The sequence below is a fragment of the Adiantum capillus-veneris genome, chromosome 1, assembly GCF_014529385.1.
Source record: "Adiantum capillus-veneris isolate H3 chromosome 1, ASM1452938v2, whole genome shotgun sequence".
Lineage (NCBI taxonomy): Eukaryota > Viridiplantae > Streptophyta > Polypodiopsida > Polypodiales > Pteridaceae > Adiantum > Adiantum capillus-veneris.
The window spans coordinates 116648628-116661067 of NC_140931.1; the positions used below are offsets into that span (position 1 = coordinate 116648628).

The 12440-nt window shown below is 43.6% G+C and overlaps 2 long non-coding RNA genes across 2 annotated transcripts; one reads left to right on the forward strand and one right to left on the reverse strand.

Annotated features, from left to right (window-relative positions):
• The first annotated feature begins 374 nt into the window (after nucleotides 1-374).
• Nucleotides 375-1120, forward strand: LOC147465405 (uncharacterized). Its single transcript, XR_015187993.1, has 2 exons — nucleotides 375-745; nucleotides 851-1120. It is a non-coding gene; the product is annotated as an uncharacterized LOC147465405 (long non-coding RNA).
• Nucleotides 1121-11797: 10677 nt separating this feature from the next.
• On the reverse strand, nucleotides 11798-12189 carry LOC147465406 (uncharacterized). The gene is made up of 2 exons (XR_015187994.1): nucleotides 12145-12189; nucleotides 11798-12033 (listed from the first exon to the last, which is right to left on the reverse strand). It is a non-coding gene; the product is annotated as an uncharacterized LOC147465406 (long non-coding RNA).
• Between the last annotated feature and the right edge of the window lie 251 nt (nucleotides 12190-12440).

The following is a 12440-nucleotide window of genomic DNA, read 5'->3' on the forward strand; positions in this document are numbered from 1 at the left end:
TAATTTTAACATCTCCTTCTCATTGGACGCCCGACGCCCCCCACATGCCTTCGTGACCGGGCCCCAACATTCTCTCTCTATATCACACACGCGCACACACACACACACACACACAGTGACACGCTTCTCTCTCTCTCTCTCTCTCTCTCTCTCTCGTCCCCGACTCCCCCCCCGCCGGTCTCACGTCCTGCTCTGCTTGGGCAGTTATTCGCAGCCTTCTCCACCATCACCCTCTGCAAGCCAAGTGCAAGTTGGCACTCATTTATAGTCATTAATAACTACTTCTCTCTCTCTCTCTCTCTCAGAGTCTCACTGCTCAGGCTCTCTCTCTCTCTCTCTCTCTCTCTCTCTCTCTCTCCACACGATACATCCAGCGCGCGTCCACAGACACCTGCGCATAATGCACGCATTGTCTGTGTGCACATACACAACCATAATACGCGCCAAGCGTTTTGTCCTGGTAGAACCAGAAGTAGAAGGTAGAGTTTCTCTCTCTCTCTCTCTCTCTCTCTCTCTCTCTCTCACACACACACACACACATTATCTCATGTACACACACGCACGTGCAATAAATATATGTAGACTCGTAGAGAGATATACCTGCCCCGGTGGAGTCTGGACAATCATCATTTTCATCCCTTAGCATATCAGACCGACGGACCGTCCTTATCGGCGCGTGTGTATTGTGCTGCATACACATGGCACCTCTCTCACCTGGCCGAAGCCTGGATACGCAGCCTTCCTCGTAACAATCTCTCTCTCTCTCTCTCTCTCTCTCTGTGTGTGTGTGTGTGTGTCTGCTCATATACTTGTCATGTCTGAGCTACCCCATTGCGTGTGTTCTTTGCAGGCGCTTTTGCTGCAATGCTGCTGATTAATGAAGATATAACGCAACAACCAGCTACCGCTAGGCGCATTCAATTGGTCACACTTATTTTCCAAAGTGATCAAAGCACATCGTCGAGGCGCTTCCTCATCATCATGTGCGATCGCGCTCCCTATACCAAGTCCAACTGTACAAAAATCTTACAGATGTATTCTTCCAGATGTGTTCTTTTTTCCTGAAGAATTCTGCTCTTTCATTCATTACGTTTCCTTTTTATTAACAATGTTTCGGACTCATATATATGGCACTATGAAGACGTTGTAGCAAAGGTTCCAATTAGGTCGTCTGTGGTCCAAATCCTGGTCCTGCTCTCTCTTTTTTGTTGGCTTTGTACAAAGTTAGCGCTGTTTTAGAGAGAGAGAGAGAGAGAGAGAGAGATGAGCTTTAGGTCTCAACATATGTTTGGTCTCGTGTAGTCAACTTAAGAACTGAGAATAACGGCTCTCTTCCACTTTTGACTCACAAACAACCTTTGGCTTGTGCTTTCAGCAATAAAAGAAGTCACATGTTTCATGTTCACTTGCATTTCAGGGACAATTCATGGCGTAGACTCCTCGATTTTCTACAAATTCAACTGACTACCTTAAGAGAAATCGCACTTTAAGCTTGTGTAACCTGCTACTATCATTGTAAATGTTTGTCTTAATATACCCTCTTCTAGACTAGTAGGAGATGATGATGAAGAAGAAGAAGCTAGTAGGAGATGATGATGATGAAGAAGAAGCTTTCACTTGTTGGATTTGCATTTATATCCAAGTTCTCAAGCATATAGACTACCTCTTTGTGCTCCCATGAGAGAGAGAGAGAGAGAGAGAAAGAGAGAGACTGGTTGCTTGATTTGCACCTTCGGATTGCAAAATGGAAGGGTGAGAGAGAGAAAAACCCAACAATACGTTCTTGCTACATTCATCTCCCCCACTTGTTAAAGTGAACACTTGCCACCTCCCTTCCTTTCCAAATTGAGAGAACTCGCCCCTTCTTTTTTGGACTTACCTTTTACTCACTAGCACACTTCGATACATAATCTATCTTCTTTACAGAAAACAAGTAGGGGCTACTTTGAACATGTGGACTAGCCATACTTGGTAAAGAAGATCTAGGATCAATTTTCTAATTAAGGATGGGCTGATTAATATTAGCCTTTTAATTTTTCCTAGCTTTAATTGAAATCCTAGACTTACCTTTGAATTTACTGGCTTAGCTGCAATACATACCTTTGTGTTGGGGTATAGGCGCCTGTGCCTTGACCAGTCGCCCAGGTCATGGGCGCCCGCCCACTGGTACCCTATACTTATAGTGAGTATACTGTATAGGGGGAGCTGCCACTCTTTGGAGTCTCCCCAACCACATCGTGTCTGTCTCCTTCTCTCTCTCTCCTTCAATTGGTATCAGAGCGTAGGTGCGGAGGGAGCGCGTGTGTGCACAGTCACGACGACAGTGGAGAGCCAGTTTCATTCCCGAAATCACGTCCGCGTGCGCGCACTTTCAAGAGTGAAAACAGGGTTTCGACTTCGGCATCGGTAAATTCAGCTTTCCGAGAGCGTTTCCCTCAGGTGTCCTGTCGTTTTACCCCCCTTTCGAAGCCATTCGAGCCATCAGAAACCTCATTCGAGCTACGGTTGAGGAGCTGCATTTTTCAGCCTCTTTTGGCAGTTTATGCTACGTTTTTGGGTCGAAACGGAGGTTTTTGGCGAAGCTCACACCGGACTCGGATACATGTGATCCAGGAGTCTACCTTGGGGTTTTGGCACGCTCCGGACGCGCTCTTTATATCAGAATTTTAAAATTCTGAACGCTGAATTTTCTGCAGCAGCAGTTGTTTATTGTGTGTCGAAGATTCCACACATGGTTTGCTCTCAGATGTGAGAGTGATATTTGCTGCAAGTTTTCTCACAGGTGGGAGGATACGATGTATGCCTTATGTGGTTTGATACTTAGGAGACTAATGTGATTGCATTTTGAGCTCGGCAATGTATGCCTCGAGCATGTTTTTTGACAGTCACGGTAGAGCAGATATTTGTGTACTAGATTTGCAGGTGTTTGCAATGATGTATGCAAAGTGTGGAGATTTGGTGCATGCATTTGGAGTACGGTTTGATGCGCTTTGGTTGCTCATGGTTTTGAGCGTGTAGTCAGTTTGGTTACTGGTTTTTGTGGACATTTTACTGACAAAACTCTGGCAAAATTTTCCCAAGAGTTTTATGCGTATTGTTTATGCGATCTAGGTAGAGATTGCGGGTTGCACTCAGCATTTGCGCGCGGTGTTCTCTGCAGGTGGAGATTTGTGCGTGTGTATGCATCGATACCGCACAGTGTGGGCTTGGTGATTAGCTCACAGATTGCAGTGTGCTACTAGAGCAGGTGAGGCTTGTATTGACATTGCGAGAGCTCTATTTTGGAGTGTGTCTCACAGGTTTTACATTGTGTTTCTGGCCATATTTGTAGACAGTTTCCAGGTGTTGTTGGTGAGGTGGTTTTGCTTTCTAGTTTGCTACATTGTGCTCATGGCAGAGACAGGTGATCGCTCAGATTATGATCTCTCTGAAATGTGCATGTTTGTGGGTCAGACTTTGCAGCATGGAGAGAGTGTATGCTTGATGCATTGACACAGCGAGGGTTGCATCGACCATTGAGTGGTGATGCAGGTAGACCTTCAAACATGTCTGACGATCAGTGGCACGAGCTAGAGGAGATGGCACTATCTATGCTCTCTTTGCACCTTGCGGAATATGTATATGCTCTTGTTATGTATGAGACTACTTTCGAGAGCACTTTGGGCAGTTAGTAAATCCAATAATCATGCAATAAAAAATTTGACACGTATCAATTTAGAAATGTACTTGAATACTATATAATTAACTCTTGATCTAAGTTTTTTTATGCAAATCGAATTGAATATGATACATGAAAGGTAAATCAAAGATTTATAATAAGAAGCTTAACACAAATATATCCGAAAATATAAAAGCTCATACCTTTGGTGATTTCAATTGAAAACGCGTTAAAAATCGTTTATCGATTCCTTGTAAGTTACTTCTGGTACCGAATTTGACAAATCTGTCATCGCTAGGCGACGTCAGCAGCTCCAAAACGTCCCAAAAGCTTAAGAACAACTCTTCAAACACATTAAAATTTGAGTTTTGAGCAGAAAGTTATTTTGATTTTATGTTTTGCTGAATTGCATTTTTATTTGCGTGCACGCGGCACAAAGTCGCGCGAGGCAAAAAACGCTCTATTTTTGTAAAGAAAAAGCAACCACGCTCTGATACCATATTGAGAAGACAGAGAAAGAGAATAACAAAGATATAATACACAGAGAGTGCAACCCCAAAGTGTGTAGAATATGCACACAAGATGTATATATAGAGGAGACCCAGGGCTATATTTAGAGTAGCTTCACATATAAGCTAACAATCTGCACAATCACCAGCATCATGAAGAGTCAATTTCAAACTTGTTTCCATCGGAGTGGCAATAACTTTGCAATCCTCAAGTCCAATTACATAGCAATGTCTCTATGTAACTTTTCTGACACAAGGCAATACCACCATCACACTGCTTAAACTATATACCCAAGTAATGATGCAGCAGTCCCAAATCTTTTATCTTGAAAGTAGCATTCAAATCAGTCTTAAATTCAGCAATATGTCTCTCATTTGGTCCAGTCATCAACAAATCATCCACGTAGAGAACCACAACGAGAAGTACATCACCCTCACGCTTTACATACTATGTGCTTTCTGTTAGACTATTATGAAAAGCTCGTTTGACCAAATGAATGTCAACCTTCTCATACCAAGCACGAGGAGATTGCTTCAACCCATACAAAGCTTTGTTACATTTGCACACTTTATCCTCTTGTCGTTTCTTGACAAAATCGCGAGGCTCCATTACATAAACTTCCTCAAGTATGTCACCATTCAAGAAAGCAGTAACAATGTATGATTGATTTACATCCCAACCAAAATGAGTTGCCAATGCACATAAAAAATGCATAGTAGGCATACGACAAGTGGGAGCAAAAGTCTCTTTATAATTAATGCCTTTTTGCTATGCATAGTCCTTTGCCATAAGTTGAGCCTTATAGCGAATCTCACCATCCGGCTTGCGTTTCGACTTGTAAACCCACTTCGCATGTGAGGAGTAATAGTGCGCTTCACAGACAACACAATCAATGCATGAGTCTGCACATCTTTTACATCCCAACGAGCTTGTTCTGTCGTAGTCAAAACAACTCTAACAGCAGCAATCCTTGCAGCAAGACCTGTAACATCCTCAACATGGCCTACATGCTCAGAACAAGGAGTATATCAAAGCCCTGCACAATATTCTAGACACCCTTTGACACAAGAACATTTTGCATCATGTAAGACCACAAAGGATAATTGTCCCCATCTAATCTCCTCAACAGCGGCAAACATCTTGAACACATCTGTGCTGTTGTCGACCATGGAGAATGTCTGCACTTGAAGTGAAAATTGCCCAAAAAGAGGAGAAACGAAGCAGGAACAATGCGTGCTATATAACGGAAAAACCGTAGAATATTGTAAGGCACGTGTTATGCAGAAAATGGCACTGGTAAAGATTCTGTATAAATGAAAAAATAAAATGTGCAAATACTACCTGTAGTGGAAACGAAGGCCGAAATGAGCCCGAATCTTACATCTAAGCAGACTAAAGATCTTTGAGCTCTCCCAAAATATTTAACGACTTGTGAACACTCGCCAAAGCTCACGAAAATTGGAGAAAGTGAGCAGGCATGTGTTGGATCTGTTGGCGACTAAGCCCGAGAGGATGCAACCTGCTCTGATAGCAATTGTTGGAATTAGGGTTACAAGAAAACACACACAGCTTGGAGAAGATGAAGGAATCTTAATGCACACAATTGAGAGTGTATTACTTGGTGTGAAATGGAAAGATAAGTTAGCCTTACAATGATAGACATATATACAATGCACAGGGGGGAAAAACCTCCTAGTGAGGGAAAAATTTTCCCGACGGTCCTAAGTGTGTTCACACACATCACTACCACATGTATGGTAACAATGACATCTCAAGAGCTTCCACTTTTCCTAGCAGGGTTTTCCATGTAGAAGTTTCTCCACTTATTCCTCAATGTGCTCAGTGCGTGAATGTCTTTTGGACTTCTTCCTTCTCTTCTCCCGACTTAAATAGATATAGACTTCGACTCTTATGCTCACTTATACCACCATGAGCGACACAATGTAAATATGCTCAAATCTTCCAGCTTGAGTAGTACATATGATAGTTAAGACTCTTAGACCACATAAAATATTACTTGAAGCTTTGGGACTAATGCCTTGCTCATTCAGTGTCTCAGTTGCCTGACTCTGACTTGTTATGCCATGTATTTTTAATGCAGGCGACTTAGACTTACTTGTTTCAAGGAAAAAATCCCATTGAGATTCTAGAGATTTAGACTTTACACGAGGACAAGGTTTTAAGTGGTAAGAATATTCGACAATATCTTGTCAAATTAAAGAATTATCCTTTTGAAGATACATTGTGGGTGAATGACATCCAACTAAAGGATAATGTAAATCTTGTAAATGCTTACAATGAGTCATATTCAAGGTAAGAAGATATGAACAAACAGCTCCTATAAAGAATTTTGTCTTGTTTTGACTCTCAGATTTTTTTTTATTGTTCATAAGTTATCTAAGTGTATGCATATAATTAATACTTGCTTGCAGTAGCTTAGTCTCTTAAGCACCAAGTAGGCTTTGTCAATCTACTCTAGAAGATGTAAAGGCTACGTAAAGACATGCTTGTGATAGCTAAGTCTTCCAAGTACCAAGTGGAGTTAGTCACCACTATGGAAGAATGTTGATGGGTAAAAAGGGATCCTCTACCAAGGTAACAAGACTAGCTATGACTTTATTTTCCCTACTCCATAGTTGAGGACAACTATGATTTCAAGGGACAGGTGATGTCAGGAAAATTAATTTCTAAACTGCTCAATTCATTTTCCATCTTAACTTGGCCGATTAATCATGGGGAAAATAAAAGGGAACAAGCGAAGTTGATTTAAGTATTTATAGACTAGCTCAGTCATAGGCTTGGGACTAAAGGAGATAAGTCTATAAAAGAGTAGGGATAGTTACCCTTTAGCGGTCTTGATCAAGGATACACATCGGGCAAGAATAAATCTATCACAAGTAGCATTGATCCAAGGTACAAGAAAAAGGAGACTACCTAGAGTAATTATAGAAGTCTAAAACTAAAAAGTAATCATAATAATTTAAGTGATTAAAAAACTCCTTAGACTCTAAGTATGAAGTCTTAGTCTAAATTTAGTAGATCTAACTCTAGTAGGTTTCGAGATAAGTTTCGTGACACTCGAGAGCCCTGCGCTAAGGTTTTGCACAGAGGTGGAATTTCAAATTCCAAAGATGAATTTAACTTCTACCAATGTTTGTCCTAATTTAACAGGTCCTTAATTTTAGCAGGCAAGCTCTAACCCGGTCAGTTTCATAAGCCTCCAAGGGATTGTGCAAAGTGAAGGGGATCGCGGAGCACCACAGACGGAGAGTGAGAGAGTAGAGAGAGAAGGAGAGAGACACGATGTGGGTGGGGAGACTCCAAAGAGTGAGCAGCCCCTATACACTTATGCTATGTATAAGGTATACAAGTCAGTGGGCGCCTAGACTCTGGGGCGCGGGCAAGGCACAGGCGCCTATACCCAACAACCTCCCACTTAAAGGCGACTGTGCCTTTAAGCAAGAGAACCTAGTCTAAAGACTACAAAAGGCGAGAAAACCGCTCTCAACCGATGCCCACTGGCTGGCTGTGATCGTGTGCATCCGGCTGTCCTGCTCCCGTGTAAGTCCATACACCACCAGACGTACCGCACACGTACTACAAGTATGTACGCAATACCTGCATATCTCCTCGTGCACTATGCCATCATCAGTCAACAAACGACTGACAACCCCAACTGCAAATGCTCCCACTGCAGCTGCGATATCCGGTCTCAAGATCAGCATCTCATACATGAGACCACCGAATGCCGATGCAATGCTAGCGGGCCCTGATAGCTCTACGGAGCATGCATCAACATATATATCCCTGGCAATAGGCATCTCTGACTGACAAGGCGTGTCAGCCACATGCATCTCCTGACTGTCCGCAAAAGACGCATCAACCTGTCGTGCAACCTCAGAGCAAACCAGCTGCTCTAGATGTCTGTTGGAAGACATATCCTGCACAACTATATCCCCATGCTCACTGTCGAGCATGGAAAGGAATGACTGCATAATCACTGACATCTCAGTCTCCTCTGCAATCATCCACTGCAAACATGACCACTCAATCTGCTGTGACTCACTAGAGCTCTCATGCTCTAACTCCGTATGCATAGACTCTTGCACAACGTCCTCCTGTCTTGACTCACTAGAGCAAGACCGCTCTACCTGTCTATCCTGCATAGAAGTATCTTGCACAACTGACTCTCTACTTTGCTCAGTCACTAGCAAAGCATGCATGTCAGTCCGACTCTATCACCTCTCTGTGTGACTGCTCAAGTCATGCCCCAACTGTGTGCACAACGAGCTCACTACTCTGCACTCCATGCAAAGTACCCTGCAACCCATGAGCAAAAGAGACTCGCCTGCTCTCTCGCTCTCTACCTGGCTGCATGATCACAGAGACAACACCATCTCTCGCGTGATCCACATGCAATGGGTAACCTGTACCACTCCTGGCACCTCTCGCAATCACTAGCGAACCCAAATGCATCACAAAATCTCGCTTGTAGCGAAATCTGACATCCACAATCTCTAAGCTGACCAATCGAGATCAAACTCACTGTCAAAATTCTGGTACATAGCGCACATGTCGTAACAAGTAAGATGCACACCCTCGGTAATGACAGTCTCACATCTCCTGCACCTACTATCGCATGCACCGATTCATCGGTCAAACGTACACTGCCAAGCATCCCGCTAGAATAGCTACAAAACGATGCACGATGCGGCGTGACATGAAACATAGCATATGCGTCTAGCAACCACTGCGAAGGGAGTGCACTATCCACATGTATAGCATCTCGTGCATAGCTCGAGGTAAAAGTGACATCCCCGTCACTAGTATACTCCGACACTACATGTGCCTCAACTGTCAAAGCAACTGAGTCCATGGCATCACTACATACATCTCTGAGACTGCCATGTCTCCTACGATGTCGCATACGACGAAAACAACGCCGTCTAACGTGTCCAGAATGACCACAATACCAACATGTCACCTGTCGGCGTGCTCGTGAATGTACATGTCTCACACAAGTCCGTGATGACTCAGATATATCATACATATCATGTAATCTGCGCCAAAGTGCTCTCGAAGTAGTCTCATACATAACAAGAGCATATACAGATTCCGCAAGGTGCAAAGAGAGCATAGATAGTGCCATCTCCTCTAGCTCGTGCCACTGATCGTCAGACATGTTTGAAGGTCTACCTGCATCACCACTCAATGGTCGATGCAACCCTCGCTGTGTCAATGCATCAAGCATACACTCTCTCCATGCTGCAAAGTCTGACCCATCAAACATGCACATTTCAGAGAGATCATAATCTGAGCGATCACCTGTCTCTGCCATGAGCACAATGTAGCAAACTAGAAAGCAAAACCACCTCACCAACAACACCTGGAAACTGTCTACAAATATGGCCAGAAACACAATGTAAAACCTGTGAGACACACTCCAAAATAGAGCTCTCGCAATGTCAATACAAGCCTCACCTGCTCTAGTAGCACACTGCAATCTGTGAGCTAATCACCAAGCCCACACTGTGCGGTATCGATGCATACACACGCACAAATCTCCCACCTGCAGAGAACACCGCGCGCAAATGCTGAGTGCAACCCGCAATCTCTACCTAGATCGCATAAACAATACGCATAAAACTCTTGGGAAAATTTTGCCAGAGTTTTGTCAGTAAAATGTCCACAAAACCAGTAACCAAACTGACTACACGCTCAAAACCATGAGCAACCAAAGCGCATCAAACCGTACTCCAAATGCATGCACCAAATCTCCACACTTTGCATACATCATTGCAAACACCTGCAAATCTAGTACACAAATATCTGCTCTACCTGTGACTGTCAAAAAACATGCTCGAGGCATACATTGCCGAGCTCAAAATGCAATCACATTAGTCTCCCTAAGTATCAAACCACATAAGGCATACATCGTATCCTCCCACCTGTGAGAAAACTTGCAGCAAATATCACTCTCACATCTGAGAGCAAACCATGTGTGGAATCTTCGACACACAATAAACAACTGCTGCTGCAGAAAATTCAGCGTTCAGAATTTTAAAATTCTGATATAAAGAGCGCGTCCGGAGCGTGCCAAAACCCCATCCAGATTAGACCCTGGATCACATGTATCCGAGTCCGGGGTGTGAGCTTCGCCAAAAACCTCGACCCCCCCCTACAGAACCTAAAAACTGCTCTGAAAAATGCAGCTCGAAACCGTAGCTCGAATGTAAAGTCATTACTGATCGAACGAATGGCTTCGAAAGCTGCTTTACATCTTTCGGAAAGCTGAAAACCTGTCCCGATCCGAACCCCTAAAGTGATTTCACTTCTTAAAACGCGCATGCGGACGTTGATTTCGGAATGAAACTGGCTCCCCTCCTGTCGTCGTCTGTGCACACGCGCTCCCTCCGCACCCCACACCTACGCTCTGATACCAATTGAAGAGAGAGAGGAGAAGGAGACGACACGATGTGGTTGGGGAGACTCCAAAGAGTGGCAGCTCCCCCTATACAGTATACTCACTATAAGTATAGGGTACCAGTGGGCGGGCGCCCATGACCTGGGCGACTGGTCAAGGCACAGGCGCCTATACCCCAACACAAAGGTATGTATTGCAGCTAAGCCAGTAAATTCAAAGGTAAGTCTAGGATTTCAATTAAAGCTAGGAAAAATTAAAAGGCTAATATTAATCAGCCCATCCTTAATTAGAAAATTGATCCTAGATCTTCTTTACCAAGTATGGCTAGTCCACATGTTCAAAGTAGCCCCTACTTGTTTTCTGTAAAGAAGATAGATTATGTATCGAAGTGTGCTAGTGAGTAAAAGGTAAGTCCAAAAAAGAAGGGGCGAGTTCTCTCAATTTGGAAAGGAAGGGAGGTGGCAAGTGTTCACTTTAACAAGTGGGGGAGATGAATGTAGCAAGAACGTATTGTTGGGTTTTTCTCTCTCTCACCCTTCCATTTTGCAATCCGAAGGTGCAAATCAAGCAACCAGTCTCTCTCTTTCTCTCTCTCTCTCTCTCTCTCTCTCTCATGGGAGCACAAAGAGGTAGTCTATATGCTTGAGAACTTGGATATAAATGCAAATCCAACAAGTGAAAGCTTCTTCTTCATCATCATCATCTCCTACTAGCTTCTTCTTCTTCATCATCATCTCCTACTAGTCTAGAAGAGGGTATATTAAGACAAACATTTACAATGATAGTAGCAGGTTACACAAGCTTAAAGTGCGATTTCTCTTAAGGTAGTCAGTTGAATTTGTAGAAAATCGAGGAGTCTACGCCATGAATTGTCCCTGAAATGCAAGTGAACATGAAACATGTGACTTCTTTTATTGCTGAAAGCACAAGCCAAAGGTTGTTTGTGAGTCAAAAGTGGAAGAGAGCCGTTATTCTCAGTTCTTAAGTTGACTACACGAGACCAAACATATGTTGAGACCTAAAGCTCATCTCTCTCTCTCTCTCTCTCTCTCCTAAAACAGCGCTAACTTTGTACAAAGCCAACAAAAAAGAGAGAGCAGGACCAGGATTTGGACCACAGACGACCTAATTGGAACCTTTGCTACAACGTCTTCATAGTGCCATATATATGAGTCCGAAACATTGTTAATAAAAAGGAAACGTAATGAATGAAAGAGCAGAATTCTTCAGGAAAAAAGAACACATCTGGAAGAATACATCTGTAAGATTTTTGTACAGTTGGACTTGGTATAGGGAGCGCGATCGCACATGATGATGAGGAAGCGCCTCGACGATGTGCTTTGATCACTTTGGAAAATAAGTGTGACCAATTGAATGCGCCTAGCGGTAGCTGGTTGTTGCGTTATATCTTCATTAATCAGCAGCATTGCAGCAAAAGCGCCTGCAAAGAACACACGCAATGGGGTAGCTCAGACATGACAAGTATATGAGCAGACCACACACACACACACACAGAGAGAGAGAGAGAGAGAGAGAGAGAGAGAGAGAGTACGAGGAAGGCTGCGTATCCAGGCTTCGGCCAGGTGAGAGAGGTGCCTGTGTATGCAGCACAATACACACGCGCCGATAAGGACGGTCCGTCGGTCTGATATGCTAAGGGATGAAAATGATGATTGTCCAGACTCCACCGGGGCAGGTATATCTCTCTACGAGTCTACATTATTTATTGCACGTGCGTGTGTGTACATGAGATAATGTGTGTGTGTGTGTGTGTGTGTGTGTGAGAGAGAGAGAGAGAGAGAGAGAGAGAGAGAGAGAACTCTACCTTCTACTTCTGGTTCTACCAGG